Here is a 22,393-nt window from a genome sequence, read left to right as displayed (position 1 = left end):
AATTCTTTCAGAACAGTGATGGAGTAAATAACCTTAGCTTTCCAGGTTACTCCATGAGTTTAATTTTTAAGTATTTTTTTATTTGCCACCTTTATCAGCTGCAAAAAAAATTAAAAAGCTATAATATCAGTTAAAATATGAGCCACATTACAGATGTGAAGCTTAATGGACTTTGGTTTTTGGTTACTCACGTTTGAACCCAAACTTCACCACTACTTAGTTCCCTTTTCTGTCAAATGGAAGTGATAATCATACTGCTTTATAAGGGTTTGTTAGGAATCCAAGAAACAATGCATTAAAAATGTTTGGCACAGCCATTGGCACTTAGTAGGTATTCAACATATTTTAGTGCTCATCATAAATTTTTCATGAACAAGAGGAAATAACTGAGGACATAACTTGTGTCTCTGCAAAAGCTTATTTAAATCAACATACAGAAAATTAGAATACAGCCCCTTCATAGGACAGGAAGAGTGAACAAGAGTGATTTGTAATTTTTTTAGACTGATCACACTTTTGTAATCATCATATAATATATGCCAGAACCTAATAAAACTGACATTGCTAATCATTTCTACAAAGTTTGAGCACTTAAAAGGTATCTTCATGCTAATAATTTTAAATGCATATTATATAGAAATTATTGTTTTCTTTCTTTCTTTTACATATGAAGTCCAATGAAGTAAACAGTGTTCCCAAAATCAAATGGTCATCATTGACAAAGCTCTGATTTTTACATATGTCTACTGTGATTCTGAATCCTAACTATTTTGTTGCACTTTTGTGTATTATATTTTATTAGATCTCTTATTACAAATGTTGTGCAAAGTTGAATAACAATAATGATCCACCAGATCCAAACTCAATTTCTTCTAACTTGAGATAATACAAATAAATTTAATCATGTTACTTATGTGGGCTTTGTGAAATATGGTACATTAGATATAAATTTAGATGTCTGTCCAGAAATTTTTAGTTTTGACTATTTATAGAAGCTGTAGAAATTCAAAATTTAAAGAACATTTAGAATGTTCAAATGTCATTTTAGGACTCCAAGTTTCTGGTGGTTATTTTATTTTTTAAAAAATGTCTTTATAGAAGGGCCTTTTTATGACTGTCTAATGGTACCCATTTACACTATCTTATGTATTATATTTCAGAAATATGATGAAAGAATACCTGTACAATAAGATTGTTAACATTCATTTAGGTTTTAGTTTAAAATAATTTATTCTGTTTTTGAATATTATATGATATATGACCCACATTGAGAATATAATGAAAGCTACAAACTCTTTTTCCTGTACAAAACCAACTAATCTATATTCATAAGATAAATGTCATAGAGGCTCACATTTTGCATATAATTGCATGAGTTTCAAGGGACTTCCCTTTTTGATGGATCCAGTTAGAGTTTTGGATCTCATTTATGAAACTTGCTAATTAATTGAAATGACAATTTTTCTTCTAGAATGAAGCAAATCATATGTATATATTTTTCATATACCTCAGATACATTTATAAGTACCTACAAACTTAAAAAAATCAGAAACAAATGACCTATAAGATTATTTTCATCAACTAGAGCACAATACTGCATGAAAAACTGCTCAAGGAAAAACTACACAATAGTAGAATCTGCAATTGGTAATTTTCTGTCTTCTCTCCCTTTTCCTTTCACCCTGTTTCTATACATACACCTGAACCTGCCTAATCCTCACCCTTCTCTAAACCAAATACTCAACAGCTAGTTTCTGGTCTCAGGTGGTCAAGAGAAGCATGGAAAAATTCTTGAAGAAATTTTTTTCTTCTTTAGTAAACCTCAATATTTACTCCTAAAGCCTTCAAATGATTGGAAAGCTTTATCACATACATTATCAAGGGTCATCTGCTTTACTTAAAGTTGGCTGATGGTAGATGTTAATCACACCTACAAAATACCTTCACAGCAACATCTAGATTAGCTGTGATTAGTTGTCTGATTGATCAAACAAGTGGGCACCATAGCCTAGCCAAGTTAACAGATAAAATAACCATAATAACTATTTAGGGGGATTCATCTATATTTGCTCTTTTTTCTCCAAAATGATTTAGATTTTTATATTTGGAAAGTCTTCAAAAATTCCTTCTGGAGTGATAAGTGGAACTGTAGTGAATTTGCTAGTTAAATTGACGAGAACTGACATCTTAATGCCATCCAACCATGAGCATGGTACACATTCTCTAGTTACTCAGGACTTTCTCTAGAGGGATGATAGGGGCAGTCTGATGTGGTTTAAACATATGTTGAGGATATATTTAAAGAAAATTATAATACATATTATTATAATATGAATATATTTTTATTATAAATGGGGGACATTAAAGAGATATGACATGATATAAAGTTTCCACATTTTAAGAAAAAGGAACATACCCATAGGACCTTCCCAGATTGCTCTTCCTCTTATCAAGTTAAAATATGTTCTCACTGCAATATATTTTATTTGGGGAAATTTCTGCTCACACCAGAATTTAATCTGGTCAGAGTATAACTATGGTTTAGCTCAGTGACTGTGCCATTATTGCTATTAAGGGTGCTAGGCTTAAACAGGATGATCCTCAGTTTTGCAATCATCCATGATATGCCAGGCCCTATGTTAGAGGTTAAAGGTGAGCAAGACAAGACCCAGGGTCTGGACAACATCAGCTCCACCTCAGCCCAATGCAAGACAGCACTGACTAAATAACCTATTAACTCTTAATCTATACTGCTGGCTGTCACTCCATTTTTCATCTTGTCCCAAGATCAGGACTGCTGCCTTAACTAGGATGTTTTCTAAAATGATAAAAACTGATGAGTCAGATATTTTCTGACTCATATACTTATGAGCCAGACTTATATAATTCTGACTCTGCATATATTTATTATATTTAAGAAACCTTGGATTATAGATTAAAAGAAAAAAACCCTGAAATAAGGGATAATCTAATGGATTTTACTAGGCTCACAATTGTGTGTGCTTCGATATTCTGAAACATTTTCTTTTCAACTGCTCTGACGTAATTTTGGCATTTTAAATTTTAACGGAAAGATTTCCTTGCATCTAAATCCACCCAAACTGTCATGGTTGTGTAGCAGAAATTGTTCATTTTTTTAGGCTAGAAAGAATGTGGGTAAAGAAAGTGATATCATTAAGAATAAAGCTTTGAAGAATGTTTGGGCTCATTAATTTGAATAGGAAGTTTTTCAAATGAGATATAAACAAGGTTTAAGGTCTAGAGCAAACTGTAAGGGGTGAAATCCATAAAATAATTTTCCTAAATATTGTTTAATATTTTAATTAATTGAATTCTTCACATGAATTAGCTTCCTTAATTATACAGTTTCCAAAAGGATTTCCCATACTGTGTTCCATGTTATCAGTCCAAAATTTAGAATTCTTACTAAGTCTTTTGATAATCAAATTAATATTTTTCCATATTTAATGAAGCAGATTCCATCCTACTTCTTTCAAAGTAAATATATCAAAATCAAAGAGCTTATATTAGAGTTTTTGTGTGAGTCGAACATCCTTCAAAAATTCACTAATTTTGTAAATTTTCAGATTAACCCTGAAAGCTCACAGTTCATGAAATTCTCAACTGTCACCAGTTCAGTACCATAAGAGGTTATGTATTTAAGGCTACAAAATCTCAATTTTCTTAGTTATAGTACCATCCAGACCATAAAAGACTACATGTTCAAACCTTTCAATGTTGCATGTAGTTTCTGATGCTAGATGCCAGAATAAGATAAATAAATCTAGTTTATGGGATCCAAACTTAGAAGCAGGAGATCCCAGCTCAGGGTGTCCTCAGAGGGTTTCACTAAGAGTAACTATGATGTAGGTCTTGAAATAGCATGTGCTCTTAAAAACAAAGTTAGATTTTTACACAGACAACACCCTGCTCCTAATTACTCAAAACCATTAAATCATTTGTCCTACACCCTGGTCCTTTTTTCTTCCACACATAGTTGCATAATTTTATTATCGTGTGAGGAAAATAGTCTGTAAACACAATATGTAAGCTTTTCTATCTGGAGAACTATCACAGTATATCAATTCCAATTTGAATAACTCTTTAAAATTAACATTTGTGATAAAAAACATAGACCAGGGACTTCCCTGGCAGTCCAGTGGTTAAGACACTGTACTTCCAAAGCAGGGAGCGCAGATTCAATCACCGGTTGGGGAACCAAGATCCTGCAAGCCACATAGTGTGGCCAATAAATAAAGCAAAGATCATTGTGTATCATATTACTTTATTGATATAACATTGTAATAAAAGTTATTTGAATGAATTAATTGAGTAACTTTCTATTAATGTTTATTATGTCTCCTTTTCTCTATTCTTCATCACATATGCATCATTGTAGCACCTGAAGATGAAAACAAAACAAAACAAAACACTAATTGTTCTTATTTGTGGGCCTATCGTTCCTAGAGTCTGTATTTTAGTAGTTCTTCTTTCTTTTATTGAGTCCTTTACCTCCAAACATGGAGAAGAAAATGGCAACCCACTCCAGTATTCTTGCCTGGAAAATCCCATGGACGGAGGATCCTGGTAGGCTACAGTCCATGGGGTTGCAAAGAATCGGACACGACTGAGCAACTTCACTTCACTTCACTTACCTCCAAACAAGTTGATTTCTTTGCTAGTACTTCTGATACCAACTAGTGTAAGTTTAAAGGAAGGTCAACACATTATTTAAGATATGATTAAATTTTATCTGAGTTTCTTTTATGGAGCACAGAATACTTTTCCCTCAGATATCCATATGCCTAAGTCTTTGCTCAGATAAAAGCTGTTCTTTGGGGCTTAAGCTAATCACTATTTGAAATAAACCTACAGCTATACCTACACCCCTTCCCCAGTGGCTCAGATGGTAAAGAATCTGCCTGCAATACAGGAGACTGGGTCTGTTCAATCCCTGGGTCTGGAAGATCCCCTGGAGGAGGGCATGGCAACTCACTCCAGTATTTTTGCCTGACGAATCCCATGGACACTGGAGCCTGGTGGGCTACAATCCATGGGGTCCCAAAGAGTTGGACCGGAGTGAGTCACTGACACTACAACACTGCATACCACTACAACCCTATTGTTCATCTTTGCCTATTTTAGCATGTCCTTGCTTTTTTACTATAAAATCAATCACCTGGCAACAAGCCATCTGTTATAATTTACACAATTTCTGTTATTATTTATGTTCTGTCCATGACACTAACCCCTAAGCTCTACAAGTACTTCTATTTTTTTTTTCCCCACTGATACATAGCACCTAGATAAGTGTCTACATTAGTAGGTGCTTAAAAACTGTTTAATAAATGACTAAATGAATGAATGTTTCTTTCTACCAGTCTCCACAGAAAACTTGATAGTGACTCTGTGATTTTGTATGCAGTGCACAATAGATATCAGAGCTGAAATTCTGATGTTAGTCACTACATATTGCCAAAGAGAAAATATTCAGAAACTAATTACTGTCTTATTATTCCTAGGTCAACCTAATATTTACCCCTTACTGTCATTATAAATAAAGATGCTTTCAGTAATGTATTTAGTGTTCAGGTTTCACTGAATTCCAAGGCGTGACCTTCCAAACTGGGGTAAATGAGAAGGCTGCTCAGTGTTTTAACACAGAATGTTGAAGCATTTCCCTAAATGGCCAAACAATGACTGAAATTGGCAGAATTTCTTGTTGAAACTGGCAGACTTGCCCACTGTTGCCTCCCAACAAAAGTCTTCCTCCATGACTAGTTGCCTTTTTGGACAATAGCACTAAAATGTCTATAGAAGGAGAAAAAAAACACTTAGTGGTGAAATTGAAAGAAAGTAAATTAATCTTATAAAAAAGCATGTAGGATAGGATACAAATCCTGTTTGATTGTCAAAAAATTATACATCTCTGTAATAATTGATGAGTTACATATTTCTATATCTGTAATTTTTCAAGCTTTTAAGTATTGATTTATAAATATTTAAAGATAATTCTAAAAAAGAGTGCCAAGTGTCAATGCCCTTTCATCGTTGTATAGTTCTGCAAGTTTTCTAAACTTAAAGCCAAAGGACTATTTTATAAATTAAAATATATAATTGTCACTAAATAAAATCATGATTTGTTTGAAAGCTCATGATAAATTTTCACAAAATATGTCTTCTTAATTGACACAAGTCATAAATTTTAACAATTCTTTTCTATTTAGATTCTCCAAGGGTTTATGTCCATAGTATTCAGAAAAAAATATGTATGTGTATATATACACATTTTATATGAATGTGTCAAGGCTGTGACTTCCCTGGTGGTTCAGGTGGTAAGGAATCTGTCTATGATGCAGGAGGCCTTAGTTCCATCTCTGGGGCAGGAGGATCCTCTGGAGAAGGAAATGGCAACTCACTCCTATTTTCTTGCCTGGGAAGTCCTATGAACTGAGGAACCTGGTGGGCTACAGTCCATAGGGTTGCACAAGAGGTAGTTACAACTGAGCATGCAAACACCAACTTATAATAAAGTTACTATTATAAAACATAATAATAATAATGCCCTAACAAAAATTGTATTTTGTTTTATAATTATTCTACATTCATTCTGATATGTTTATATACATGTATTTATGTTTATGTATATATGATATGTTTACATATCATGTGGTCTCCTGCATGACAGGCAGATTCTTTACTGTTTGAGCCACCAGCGAAGCCCCATATATAATGTGATAATCCAATATTCTACAACACATTTTCTTTTTCCCAAGTAGCTTAGAATAAGCAATAATAATAATAAAAGCTGAAACCAAAAATAGCTTTTAAAAGACCAAAATGTGGCAATTACTAATCTAGAAGGGCTTGATGAAATGGTAGAAAGGGCAGTTAAACTTTACATAATAATAGAGTAATAATAGAATTTTCAGTCCAGGTACTTGGCACATAAAATTGGAGTGGAAAAATAACTGATTTCTCACAGTGAGCAGAGACACTACACTTTCTCAAGCTAGAATCATGCCCTACAATGAAAAATGGGTACTCCCAGCAGTCCTGTTCAGCAAAAGGCAATGCCAAAATATTTGTTTACTCTCATCTAGATTCAGCAGAGGTACCTTGTATTCCTGAGAACCTTTTCTAATAGAGTGCTGCTTGTAGAATGAAAAAGCTGTTTTGAAGTCTGAATAGTTGTCTAATACTAAATTAAGTCTAAAAAAATTGCTGTCAACTTAAAATAATTTCCCCAATTGTTATAATTGACTCTTTATTGCATATTGAATTTATGGGTACAGGCCAAAAATTCCTTATCAGTTTTAGCAGTTCTTCAGCTCTTACATACGCTGGATCTCCTTGACTCTGTTAAATGTCTCTTTTCTAGAGGCAGAGCTTGCTAGCCTACAGCATGGAATATGACTGTAAATCAGTTTGGTAACCCATGATGTTGCCCACAAGCAAATGTTATTAGCAATTCTTTAATTATTTATATTTTAATTCCTCTTACTAGGTCCTCACCTCACTTGTTTCTAAAGGAGTGGATGTGCTCTCCTTGTTTACATGGATCATATTTTTTAATTGTATATATTTAAACATATAATTTAAAAAGTACACAAACCTTAAACTTTTCTTCCTTCAAGTAAAACCAGGTCAGATCTGATCACAGCATCTGGGCAAATGGCAAGGTGAAAGCTTTTGAGATTCAACCAGAAGTTGATGAAACCATAAATGAAAGGAACAAGATTAGAGAGTGAAGAATTGCTCAGGAGAACAGAAAAGATTCCGAAAAAATCTCATCTAGAGACCAAATATACATATCTGTAAAAATGTAATTAATTTAGTAATCATTGCTTACTGAGTCAAAAAAGTGATATAAAGCCAGAGTGAGGGGTGTGATTTGTCAGTAAAAGAAAGCAGAAAAAGAGAAGGGGAGTAAGCAGAATAAAGAGAGGGAAAGAGAGAAGATAAAAGGAGAAGCTCTAAAAGAAGATAAATTGCTTTGATAAGACATATTATTTGCCAGAAAGTTTAGGAAATAAAAATCCAGCACTGAACTGCATCAATTAAGAGGTGGAGATACTCTGGACACATGACCGTGGACAAAAAGTTAATATGAAAATCCTTCTAGCTGTTTGGTATACCATGTTGGATAGGAAAATTTAACTGCCCTTTTGTTTGAAGAATGGGGTTGAATGTTAAGCCTAAAGGATATTCCTCTGATAAGAGGTGACAAGTATTTATGAAGAAGTTGTGAGAAGCAAATGCCACCTCCTAATTGTAATCATGTTCTAAAAGTTGGGCCTAATTGTTCAAGATTCTACTTTTAAAAGTGAAGGGTTCATAGAGTCTGACCCACTGGAACATCTTAGTCTGTCTAGGATAGTTTCTCAAAAGGCAGCCCAGAAATTGGGCTCCCTTAATCCTACCACGTTTAAAGCAGCAGACCTGGTTTGGTTAACTGCACATCTCTTGGCTTATTCCAAATATACCAAATCAATCTGAGGTGGCTCAAGATACAGAGGAAGATGATGCTGAAATGAGTCCTACATGCTCTGAAAACTGTTTTCTCTTTACGTTGGATTTTGTGAGAATAAGAGGTGATAATATGATTGAGTGCAAATTTATAATAACAAAATTAGAGTGAACAAGGCATGTGTTTAAATCAAGTGATTAAGTAATGAAAAAATAAGTATAAATTCACACTGGACTACACATATATAACAAGATACATATTGCTTTCCCTTCTCATTCTTGCTTAGAGAATTATTAGTTTTGTGATTTGAGGTGCACGTTTTCCATGTCTGAATCATTATAACTTAAAAGTCTTAGAAACTTGGTAATAATCCAAAGTACAACTTTATCCATCCTTTCTTTTTTCACTGACCTCAAGGGGAAGTATACACACACACAAATACAAACATATACACAGATTCACAGGTTGTTCATCATTGGTCTTTCAAAATTCCCTTCATATAGATAAGAAACTAACCTAAAGTAAAAGAGAATTCACACACCTAAATCACATTTCTAAAATTTACAAAGTGTTTAAACTGTGCATATATTATGATTTATCTATTACATTTTAAAAGGGGTCTGATCTTAACAATATTCTGATGAAAGGAAGTAAACTTTAAAATTGATCAGTGCTGTGTAGGTCATCTCCATCTCCTACCCTACATCCAAGACCTATCTGAAATACATTGCATTTTTATATATTTTGATCCACAGATCTATAACAAGTTCTTGATTCCATAGTAAGGAATCATACTCTGCACGTTGTCCTTTAAAACCTTTTTATATTTTAAAATTTCCATGCATATAAAAGATTATTCAAATGCACTGTTTAAATAAATAAATTCCTATATACCCAGAACCCATCTTGTTCACCATATTTGTCACTAATTAAGTCACATGTGTGTGCCCAGAAGTAAGCCATTAGCCTAAACTTGTACTAGTCATTCCCTTGCTTTACTTTATGGCTTGACCATAATCATCTGTATTTCTAAGCAATGTATTATTTAGTTCTATGTTTTTAGTTTTACTTTTATGAGAGTGGAATCCTTCTGAATATAGACTTTGGAGACTTGCTTCTCATTCAGCATTATGTTCTGGAGATGCATCTGTATTAATGTGTGTAATTGTGGTTCTTTTCACTGCTGCAGTGTTCCTTAGTATGAATTTATCTTTTTTTCTGCTGAGAACATTTGGATTGCTTCTACAATTTTGCTATTACAAATAATGAAGCAATGAACATTTTTAAATATATTTCCTTGGTACATATGTCTGAGTTTCTTTAGGGAATACATTTATGAGTGGGATTTAAGGATCCTAGCGATTCTTATACAAATTTATTCTCCCACCGTGTGTGAGGTTCCCATTGCATCATATCCTTTCCAGTACTTTGTGTTAACGTCAAACTTTTTAATTTATGCCAGCTTAGTGGGTGTAACATAGTATCTCATTGTGGTTTTAATTTGCATTGTCTTAATTATGAATCACAGCAAATTTGCATGTAAAACAAATTAAAATTTTCCTCCAAAACATTTGTTTCTAATTGGGTAGCAGTGACTGAATGTAGAATTATGGTAAAACCACTTTTTGCTTATATGTTTTTGAGGAAAGGACTATTTTTGGTTAGGGGGGTCCAGGGAAAGGACAAGTTGTTTTATTGCTTTAAAGCTGGGTATGGATGAGTGGCATTTCTCATCATGACCAAGAACATAAATTGATAATGCCTAGAATCATACCCCCAAATTTCCATTTCTTTTCATTCAAAAATCCCATCAAATACATATCTTCTTTAAAAATAGGAGGAAAGAGAATAATTCCATTCAGATGTATGTGTGCTTTTTAAAGAAAGACTTTATTTTTCAGAGTTGTTTTAGATTCCTATAAAAGCTGAGTAGAAGGTAAAAGATTTTCCACATAACCCTCTTCCTACCCTCTCCTCTATTACTCATATCCCCCATGAAAGTTGTACGTTTGTTAGAATCAATTAACCTATATTGACAGAGCATACCCACTCAAAATCCTATGCTCTGTGGCAGCCTGGAGAGGTGGGATGGGGTAGGAGGTGGGAGGGAGATGAGAAAAGGAAGGGACATTTGTATACCTACCAGTGATTCATGTTGATGTATGGCAGAAAGCAGAGCAACAGAAATAAATAATTAAAAAAATACTGTATGATTCACTATTGGTGTTATGCATTCTATGAATTATAACAAATATATCATGACATGTATTATGTGGGTTTTTTTAAAAATAATCTTTCAACTGTTTTAAATCATTCATGGTGCTTACAAGTCTCTGAAAGAGGTCATGTCTTTCTTTCTACTGCTGTAAAATTACCTAAACATAAAGTTATCCTAGAAGGCATTGCAGTTTGAGTCTTCCTGTAATTCCTCATTTTGGAAACCACTTGACTGCCTGTGTATCCATTGGCTGAATTTAACTAATACATTTCTTCAAGTTTCTGACTTCCTCTTAATAAATACACTTAGGTTTGTGTATTTGTTCTTTTAACTTCATTGTTGTGCTTCACCATGGCAACAGTACATCAGGAAGGTCTATCCAACATTCTTAAGTAATACATTTATTTACTGTGTTTCTAAGGTTTAGCTGATTTTGATTTCATTGTCTAAACACTTCAGTCAGTGGTGCTGCTTGTACAAGATTAACTTTCTTTTCAATTTTCTCTAGGTATCTTAATCATTTTAATTAAGGCTTTATATTTTCTTTGTATTTTTTGGTACTGCAGATACTGATATTTTCAGAGGAAAGTGGAATACCATGTTGACATATACATTATATTTTATATAATGCATATATATATGCATAATATATGCAATATGTTTACTAACAAAAATGATCTCATCAATGTATTCACTGGTAGTCAGAAGTAATTGTTGACATTTTTGTTTTCTACTAAAGCTTATCACCAAAAGGATGGAAATATTCTTTCACAGCATTTTCAGTTGGGATTAAAAATGAAATGTCTAGAACCATGCAGGGAAAAACAAAACAAAACACTCAATGGTCATATCTATTTCTAGTGGCATTTTTTAGCAAGTTGGGAAAGTATTCAAAATAAACTTCAACTCTAAACCTTGTGAATTCCATATGAATGGAAAGTCTGAGACTGACAAGACTTTTTGTTATTTTTTCCAAAATAGCCAGCAGAAAATCCAGATTCTAACTATATGCAGAGTGTCTGTTTATGTAAAAATACACATCTCTTTAATATGATCACTATCCTAATGACAACATATGCTAGACCATTTATAATCTATTATAAATTATTAAAATATGTGAGGGTATAAAAGTTTACAAACCCAGTTCAATTTTTTTTATTTATATAAAATAAAATTTTATTACAGAGATTGCTTTTAACATAAGCTTCTTATACTTTTGGGTTTTCATGCAAGGATCCCTAGTGACTTCATGAAAATCTTTTATAATAATTCAGAAATTATTGTTGGAAGTAGCAGCAAATTGATGATCCATAAGAACAAGTTTATTTTTTAAAAAAAGCCTCTCAATATAAATTATTGTAGATAAAAATTTGCAAATGCAAATTTGACATCTTAAAATACTATAAGTTCAAACAAGTAAGTAAGTGTTAGTTGCCCAGTCATGACCAACTCTTTGCGACCCCGTGGACTGTAGCCCACCAGTCTTTTCTGTTCATGGGATTTTCCAGGCAAGGATACTGCAGTGGGTTGCCATTTCCTTCTCCAGGGCATCTTCCCGACCCAGGGATCAAACCCAGGTCCCCTGCACTGCAGGCAGATTTTTTACTGACTGAGCTACAAGGGAAGCCCAAATAATACTTTAAAGTACTTAAAGAAGTACTTTAAAGAAGTTCAAATAGTACTGTGTAAATGAAAATCAAGGTATATCTTGCCTTAAACATTATTTTGAGTCTGAAAAGAGACATGTAAACTACATTTATATATGTTAACTCTTAGTTTAGCAGTGGATGAATCTCACTTGTTAGTGATATCCTGTATTTAAGGAGTGCTAAATCTCATTACTGATGTGGTCTAACCTCTAGCTTCCTCTGACAAGATCTGTGTCACTCTTTCCCCCTCATTCACTTCAGTTTGACCATGTTGGCTTTCTTTCTATGCTTTGAACCAGTCATGTCATTCCATTTCAGAATCATTGACCAAGCCATCCTTTCTTCCAGGAACAACTTTTCTCCTGAACGTTTGAGGACGTCCATTTCTTCCTAGTGCTAAGATCTTGAACAACGGGGCACCATCCTCCATCTACATGTGCTTTAAAATCCTCATTCTTAACAAACGAGGTCCAAGAACAAAGTTCGTGATCACCTTTCAGGTTAAAATGGTGGCAACCTAAATTACCTGAAACAATACCTTCCAACTTCCCATTAAAATGAAACATTTAAAATAGATGCTTGTAATTTTAAGAAAGCACACTAGTTTATAACTTTGTTATGTAAAATCCCACTATCCCCTAATATTATTACTGAATTCACAAGAATGTTCTCTTGTCATCTAGGGTCCTATGATGATACACCAACCATTTCTGCTACCACCAGTCAAAACTATGGATGGCCCCACCTTCAGGTATTTCATATGAATATATTACAAAAGGACATTCATGACTTAATGAAAGTAACATGTTAGATTTATAATGCAGTTGAGGACAATATGAGTATGTTAACAATCATAAGAAAGATTTCACAGAATGATACATAATGTAACTCCAAATAACTTCTGAATACAGGAAAATGTTGAAAGGCAATCTAGCAAACTACTGATAAAGATGGACTTATGGACATCTGTCAGACTTACAAAGTCATTTCCTTGGGACCTTTGGGTATGAACTTATCCCACATGTTTTTGTTCCCTTGGCCAGAGGACTAGGAATGTTAATACAAATGGCTCTTATAAGATTTATTAATATCCTTCATTTGGTAGTATTAGCCACAAACATCACACAAACACACACACACAAATATATAATGTCTATGGTTAATCTTGTTTTAACTATTAAAAAAAAAAATATATATATATATATATAATAGGAGACGGCAATGGCAACCCACTCCAGTACTCTTGCCTGGAAAATCCCATGGACGGAGGAGCCTGCTGGGCTGCAGTCCATGGGGTCGCACAGAGTCAGACACGACTGAAGCGACTTAGCAGCAGCAGCAGCATATATGTATAACAAATTATGTTTCATGTATAAAGTAATAGGGCTAGGTTGCTCTCTTGAACTAAATTCCTTTCCTCTGTAAAGTTCTTTGTTTTCTGATTCACAGTCATTGTTATATTCTTACAAATGGTTATAAACCTTTCCCATAATTGGAATGTAAAAGGATATAATTTATAAATAAGGGAACAGGAAAATGGTGGTTAGCTGAATTAAAGATTTAAGTTTCTCTAGCTACTATTTTTAGAACTCCCTGGCAAAGCAGTTTCAACTTCAATCGTAGGCATTAATTTCAAGTTTCAGGGGCATTGGTGCTTCCAAAAAGATTACTGTTGAAGACAGATATCTCTTCTTATTTATATTTAGTACTGTAGTTCCATATCAGATAAAATATTAATTATGTGATTATTATTATACCTCACATCCTCCTTCCTGACAAAATTAAAGTAGCTTTCCTGTCCTCACTTATTTTTAGACTGCTAAGTATTTAACAATTCAGTAATGCATCATCCCAATAAACTATAATAGCATTAATGAAAAATAAAGGCTAGTGAATTATTTTATCTTAAATTCAAAGCTGAGTAAATTAATTCCTTATTCTAACTTTAAATTCCCAAGTCATTTTGTTGGACCAAAAATAGACCCTCTATAATTATTCTTTGTCCTACAGCATGTCTTTGGGAACTCATCATTGTTGTTCTATCCTTTTATGTGTCAACTTCCTTTGCACATTGAATCTCATATGACTCACTGTTCCTTAGAGCATGGTGTGAATGCTTGAAATGCCTACTTATAACTGACAGTTGAATTTTTCTTCCTGAACTTTTTTATGTGAAGTGGTGCCAGATCAATTTTTTAAAGCCCCAATTTTGCTTATTGAAGACATGTAAGAAAGAGCATAAAATGAAAGAAGATTCACTTACTGGGCAAAAACTGCCTTTAATTTCCACTATCTGTGAGTACCAGTCATCCTCATATGGAAGTTAAGAGGATTACTTATTCTTTTCTGTCTTTCCAACTTATGAATTCTAACATATATTGGCTAGTTTGAAGGAAATAATTTGGAAATGGCTTGAAAGTGAAAGGTCTGAATTTAAACTGCGTTTTCTTCATTAAATTGATCTCTGACTTGCAGTGTATTGGTGAGATTTTTTGTGAGACACCAGTAGCCCTGATGGTAATTTTTAAAATTTTATTTCTAGCATGGAGGGTTTAAGGTGGATATGTATTTCAATTCTAGCAAGAAAGAGGTTGAAAAAACGATCTCTGGAAAGATTAAAAAATGTAGCTGAGAACCAGTTTGCTATCATATTATTTTGACTCACATGCAGTTTCAGTTCAGTTCAGTTCAGTCTCTGAGTCATGTCCGACTCTTTGGGACCCCATGAATCGCAGCACTCCAGGCCTCCCTGTCCATCATAAACTCCCGGAGTTTACTCAAACTCATGCCCATCGAGTCGGTGATGCCATCCAGCCATCTCATCCTCTGTCGTCCCCTTCTCCTCCTGCCCCCAATCCCTCCCAGCATCAGGGTCTCTTCCAATGAGTCAACTCTTCGCATAAGGTGGCCAAAGTCTTGGAGTTTAAGCCTCAGCATCAGTCCTTCCAATGAACACCCAGGACTGATCTCCTTCAGGATGGACTGGTTGGATCTCCTTGCAGTCCAAGGGACTCTCAAGAGTCTTCTCCAACACCACAGTTCATGCAGTTTAAGTTTAACCTAATACAAGAATCCCAGAAATGAGACTTAAGAAAGAGAACTCCTAGTCTTAGCTCATCTGCCTCTGCTGTGGGATATGAGGCAAATCACCAAACATTCCTGAACTCCCAACTTCTAAATCTATAAAATGAGCAGGTTATACTGTGAGACATCCAGGTCCATTTCAGCTCTGAAATTCTGGGTCCTCTAACTGTAATCACTCTGAATTAAAGACAGGAGCTGGAAATAAAATATCATTTGAAGTTCTTTGTAATAAATAATGTGATTTGTAATAGCTCAATTTCTCTAACTCCAAATATTGTTGCATTTCTTTATTTACATAATCATTCAGTAGACTCTGAAACTTGACAAATAGGTAAAAGGTAAGAAAGAGGAAAAAACAAGGAGAATGTCTCCAGCTAGACTGAATTTTGGCATCAGAAGGATCCATTTCTATTAATCACTAAAATTTTATATTCTTACTGGAAATTCTCTTTGACTGAATGGTACTAAAAATATTAACTTTTAAATTTATAATAATTTAATAGATCCATTTTCACATTTAAATCTTAAACCAATTGAAACTGAATTTCACATACAAATTTTTTCCCAAAACTGATGGACAGTTGTAGCAATGCTTTTTATCAAATAATGCATCCATTCTATTACTGATTTAAAACATAACTAAATTGTTCTATTTGCTAAGTGATATTAACAAACTGGTTTGGATTCTAGGGTCTATTTGTCTTATCATTGTTATTTGCTTAACTGACATTTTAAATTTTTCATTACCTTGATTGCATTACATTTATACATCATTTGGGGAAAAATTAAGCATCTTTATACATTTTAGTTTTATATACATTAATAAAAATGTTTCTTTAATAGAAATCATTTTATGTCCATGAAATAATTATATGCCTTCTTTAAAATGGCTCTTCAGGCAGGAGGAATGCCTGGTTTTTAACAATCAGAGTGTACTTTTACACAGAACAATGTGAAAGTTTTCTCAGCAAATATTATGAATAGGTCAGAGAATCAAGAGAGTCAAGTTTATTAGACAGTGAGAATTAAATTAAGGTAAATTTACAAAAAAAAAAAAGGTATTGGTATTCCACTAAACTAATGAAACACATTGTAGGACTTTAACTCAAATAAGACACTTTCAGGACCCTGGATTTAATTTTGTATTTATGATCTGGTGGTTTTTTAAAGAGAAATCTTATAAGCACATTAGTTTTCTCTAATCCAAGACCTAGCGTATAAGTCCCCAAGTTGTCAGTGATTTGGTTACTGCATCTCCTCTGGTAAGATGGTAAGGTACACAAGGAGCAAAGTGGCCACTGGTGTGTAATTCCAGAGGCTGGCCACTGAGGGCTGGTCCATTGTGTAGCATATCTCTCCCAGCTAAGCTTTTGACTTTGCATGTCACATAAATAGATTGGAGTTTGGTCTCCCTATATGTAAGATAGGAGATTAAATCTGAGAAAAAGAAAAAAAAAAGAAAGAGAGTTGCTCAAAATAAAAATAAACTCTAAGAGTCTCCTTAATTCTAACTCTTCTTGGTCACGTTGGCTCCTGGCTTAATCATCATCTCCAAAGGGTTCATTTTACATTCTACTTTTGTCCTTTAATTTGTTATGTCCATCTTTCTTGTCCCTGAGCTACATTAAAGAAGCATTTGTAAAGAGCTATTTTAAACCTCTCTGTAGTACATCTTATAGTGCCTGTAAACAGTTAAGTGTATTACAAATTGTATTAGAATGTTCCCCCAAAATTATATATTTAGTGATTAACTTACTCTTATAGATCAACTTCACGCATAATTGTCTTACCATCCCTTGAAAAATGAATAGCACACTGTCTTATTGCTCAGAGTTAAAAACAGGTAAACTAGGGAACATCATTGTTCTAGAAGATGTAATTAATGACCTGTTACAAAGAGTAGGTATAAAAATATATAGCATATATTTTAAATATAATTTTTTTAAAGAGTTAAAAGATGCAATTTTCTAATAGTTGGAATATCAAAAAAAATACCAATTCTTATATTTCTGTGTAATTAGCTGTGTTTCCAATAAAATAAATAAAAATGGATTCAACAAAATGAGTTTAGCACAACTAATGAGAAACATTTGCTATATATACTTGTCATTTATGTTAGCTTACATATCTCACATGCAAAATAAAGCATGAACCTGAGTATAATGCACCACTTCAATAATTCAGTATTGTTCTTGATCCAGTGACTTGGAGGTCTCATTTTCAGTGGCAAAAAATCTACAAGTATTCTAATCTGTAAGAGATTTCCATATTATAACGCATCCTATAAATGGTAGTATTCTTTGAAAATGCACTTCTCTGAAATCTCCTTGTTACCTTACTTTTAATCAGACTCTATTTTTGTGCATAAAGTTGTTCTCTTTTGTCGTGATCCCTGAAATAGTTCTTTGATCTCTATAAAAAATTTCAGACACCTAAATTGTTTTGCATGTAGTAGACTGCATTGAATATTTTCATATGAAATATTCAGGAGAGATTCACATATTAGCAATGTAAACAACTTCAGATCAAGTGGTAGACATCATCATTTATAAAGATCACTTGGTTTTTCCAATATCTTATCTATTCCCAGCCTCTCTTCATCTTTCTGGAGCCTCTCTTCCTCTTTATCACTCATTTTCCTGCTTTCTTTATAGGAGTGAAAATAATACCCTTTCTAACACTGATTCATGGAGAGGAGATTTTTCTTTTTATATTTAAGCAACTGCAAACATTTGTTGTTATGTATCTGCTCTATCATGTGTTATTTTTGATGTATTTTACATACAAAAAATAGTTCCTTCAGTAAGTAAATTCTGGTATCAGTGTTAATGGTAATTATGTAATGAGTTATGATAACAATCTATTCATAATGACAATTATTTAATATTTGATAGGTAAAAGTAAGTTGTCATTGAACTTTAATGGGAACCAAGTTATATGCAGACACCCAACGGCTCAGTGGACAAAGAATCTGCCTGCAATGTGGAGACACAGGAGAAGAAGCAAGTTCTGTCCTTGGATGAGGAATATCCCCTGGAGGAGGTCATGGCAACCTAGAGTCACAGAGTCTGAAACCACTGAGCGACTAAGCCCAGCACAGTACGTGTTATACGTAGTGTGCAGGCATGCTTCGTCGCTTCAACCGTGTTTGACACTTTGTGACCCCATGGACTGTAGCCCACCAAGCTCCTCTGTCCATGGGATTCTCCAGGCAAGAATAATGGAGTGGGTTGCCATGTCCTCCTCCAGAGAAATTTCCTGACCCAGGAATTGAACCCACATCTCTAAAGTCTCCTGAATTGGCAGCTGGGTTCTTTACCACTAGTCCCAGCTGGGAAGCCCTTTATGTAGTGTAGATACTATAAGCTTTCATACATTTACCTGCTTATTCCTTTTCACATTTGCTTTACATTAAATTATAATTTGTTTTATTCATTCTTCTGACTACAGTGCTCAGCCTAATAGTTTTCAAATGCAATGCATTTTTATTTTTGGTAAGATTGAATTTTTTTGTTTCATATGTCTTACACTTTAGATCAATGATCTACAAACTGGGTTAGTAGGAGTAGGCAGAAAATCCTTGTTGTACAGAAATCGATTTCCAGATCCAAAATTCCTAAGGTGTATGTTGCCAGCCAGTCATCCTTTTCACTTTTTCTTTCATAGTTTTCCTTTTACTTCTTTATACACACACATACTATTTCACCCTTCTGAGTCTCACTATTAATATTATACAAAGCATTTCTGCAGGACATAACAATCTCTGAGGCCATAAAAATGAGTACAGAAACAATGGATACACTGATGTTTGCCAAACCTTTTTCAAAAGTACACATGGCCTCTCTACTTTCTTCATCTCATTTGATATATTTATAATAAAATTTTACTTTGTGTTTAAAAATTATGTATCAAATTTTGTAATGAATTTATTATGTTCTGATCTAAAGTATAAACTCTAGAGGCAAACTCTCTGGTTCAAATCCTGAAACAAATAGTTTTTTTAATCACTTGGTTAAATTAATAAATCTACTTGTGCCTCAGTTTCCACGTAGGTAAACCTGGGATAAACAGTACCTATTTTATATATATTTTAATAATGTGATCATAAAGATTGAAAGGTAAATATTACATTTTTATGTATTATAAACTGGTCATCATCTATTATGTATCATTGGTGTTTCCAGACTTGGTGGTCACTGTCTATTAGAACTGATAGAAGTTCTGCAAAAGTGAAAATCTTAGTTACTCAGTCGTTTCTGACTCTGCAACCCCATGGACTGTAGCCTGCCTGGCTCCTCTGTCTATCGAATTCTCCAGGCAAGAATACTGGAGTGAATAGCCATTCTCTTCTCCAGGGGACCTTCCTGACTCAGGGATTGAAATCGCATCTCTTGCACTGCAGGTGGAATCTTTACCATTGGAGACACTAGGGAAGCAAGATAGAAGTAGAGGTGGAAATATTTAGTACTTAGATCACGGCTTGGAATTGAGTAAGTCTTGTGTTAGCTACTATTATCATCATCATCATTATTATTCTTCTAATAAAATTGTAATGGTCAAGCAATTGATAAAGATTTTTAAAATACTCGTTCAGACAGGTAAATTTTTTAATGAAATTTCAACCTAGGCATATGTTTTGTTGCATAAAATATTTTGATCAGGAGAGACTTCACTGAAGATTTTCCTAGGAAAAGATTAGGAGAAGTTTGCATAGTAACCATGCAAATACTTCAAAGGAAAAGGAAGATACTGCAAGATTATAGTTTTTAAACATCACTTGCTCACTCAGTGATCTACTTCTTCCTCCCTCCATCTTTCTTGCTCTACTCTGTCTTTATTCATTCTGTTTCTCTATTATGATTTTTCCTGGTTCTCCTGTAATGTAGCCACTTAAAAGAATTTGAAAACTAAAAAAATATATTTCAATAGAATAAAATTCTATAAGCAAAATGTGGATAGTGGAGTGGAATATGATGTCAAGGAGATTAAGAAATTTCCAGCTGTCAAGAGAACACTCATTTCTCTACAAGTGATGGTGTAGGTATTAAATTGTTGTTTCATTTATATTTCATTGAAAATAATATAGCAGTTATAGTTTAAAATATCAACATTTAAAATGTGCCAAATATTACATTTTGCAAATGACCTAGTAACTTAAATGGATGAAGTTTTAAAATTACTTTAGAAATAGCATCAACAGAAAAGTTAGAAGAACACTTGCACTAAATTGGCATGTTTAATTCATCTTTGCATTCCCTCTTCCATGAGAAGTACACTTAAAATAAGCTTACTGATAAATATGCATATAACATTTTACTATGAAAATATGATGAATTATAATATCCTACCTTTCACTGTAGCATGGAGTTGGAAACAAAACAACTAACCTCATGTTCTTAACTTGACATAATTACAGGAGGATGTATTGGATCTGGGATAAGGTGATGAGACACTACATGTGTCACATGGAAATGAGCTCTTGATGCTGTTAGTGAGAAAATAAATATAAGGCTTTGAAATAGTGGGTTAGAAGATACCATAAGGGTTTCTCTTTTGTCATTAAGGATAATAAATTATAAGGAGATTAAGAAATGTCCTTTGTAACTGGAGTTTTTACCTCTATGTATAATAATTTATAATTTTAGTTTAAGATTAATAAATAGCTTACATTTATTGATAATGAAGTTTTGTTTTTGATAATGAAGAATATTATGCATTTCCAAAAACAAAAGAGCTTGTCATTAGATGTGGAAAAATTTTAGTCTTTTTCCAAGATGCAATGATCCATTAAAAAAGCAATCAGTTGAGCAAAGAGTTCCTATCTTAAAAGAGGTTTTTATCGTATCAGAAAAGCTCGTTTAGTGGGATAGATCTATACTTATAATTAAGAATCAAACACTTCCGCCAAATCTCAGCAGGGTTCATTAGACTCCAGATTAATTCTAATAGTCATTAGGGTGTGGATTCCCCTTTGTAGGAAAACCCCAAACTAAAAAAAAAAGCACCTTTCTCCCCCAATAGAAAACCTCATCTCTTTTATTTAGATACTTTATTATTGTTTCATTTTGTCTTCTATCCTATCTCCCAAGCCCTCCTTAATCTTCTTTTCAAAGCAAGTTAATTATCTTTTTATGGAATAGATCAGTTTTGATAAAATTTTCCCTCTTCCCAAATTATGCAGACCCTAGCATGAACACTCAGAGTGAAATTTCCAATCAGCCTGTGCCACAGTTCATTTATACCTGTCAGGGTTATAATTTTTCTAGTTTTTAACTTCAAGCCAGTTTTTCCTAAATTGCCCATTTTTATAACTTTCTTAGATTATCTAATTTTTTGTCTGTGTTAACCCATCCGTCACAATACACTTAAAAATGGCCAGATGGGCAAGTCTTGGGCTTCCTGGGTGGTTCAGCAGTAACGAATCTGCCTGTAATGCAGGAGACCTGGGTTCGATCCCTGGATTGGGAAGATCCACTGGAGGAGGGCATGGTAACCCACTCTTGCACTCTTGCCTAGAAAATTCCATGGAGAGAGGAGCCTGACAAGACAGCAGATTATAGGATGGCAAAGAGTCGGACATGATTGAAGTGACTCAGCAGCAGCAACAGGACAAGCCTTTCCACTTTGGGCTTGTTTGCTTAATGTAAAGTCTTGCTAATATATTTAATGATATGTTATTTATATGTCTACTAATTATTGAAAATAAATGAAAACACATTTACATTTATTGACTTCTATTCAAGTGACCTAAAGTAATGGAGAAATGCCCAGCACCTAGAAAGAATAAAGGGTGTGGCTTAGGAGGAAAACACAGTCATATATTGTATTTTACAGGAAGTTCCTGCTGTGACTAAAAGTTCTTCGCTCTCTCAGAGACTAGATATAAGACAAAGGGAAATGCAACACTGGTAACTGGTAGCTTTTAATCTGCTGAATCTAAATATGTCTGCCAATGAGAAACTGATCCTGGAT

The 22,393-nt window shown here is 33.7% G+C and overlaps 1 protein-coding gene across 3 annotated transcripts in view; it reads left to right on the top strand.

Moving 5' to 3' along the window:
* The window catches only part of CALCRL (calcitonin receptor like receptor), a 127,375-nt gene that overhangs the window by 10,942 nt on the left and 94,040 nt on the right, over positions 1-22,393 (top strand). For 2 of the 3 annotated variants that reach the window (XM_043487563.1, XM_043487564.1), the window contains exon 2: positions 13,021-13,088. The exons of the other annotated variant lie outside the window; for it this stretch is intronic. The gene's annotated coding sequence lies outside the window, so the exon portion shown is untranslated. The remainder of the gene's footprint in view (positions 1-13,020; positions 13,089-22,393) is intronic. 3 annotated transcript variants of the gene reach the window in all.

This window comes from Cervus canadensis, chromosome 15 (genome assembly GCF_019320065.1).
Source record: "Cervus canadensis isolate Bull #8, Minnesota chromosome 15, ASM1932006v1, whole genome shotgun sequence".
Classification (NCBI taxonomy): Eukaryota; Metazoa; Chordata; class Mammalia; order Artiodactyla; family Cervidae; genus Cervus; species Cervus canadensis.
This window is presented reverse-complemented; position numbering and strand designations above follow the sequence as displayed.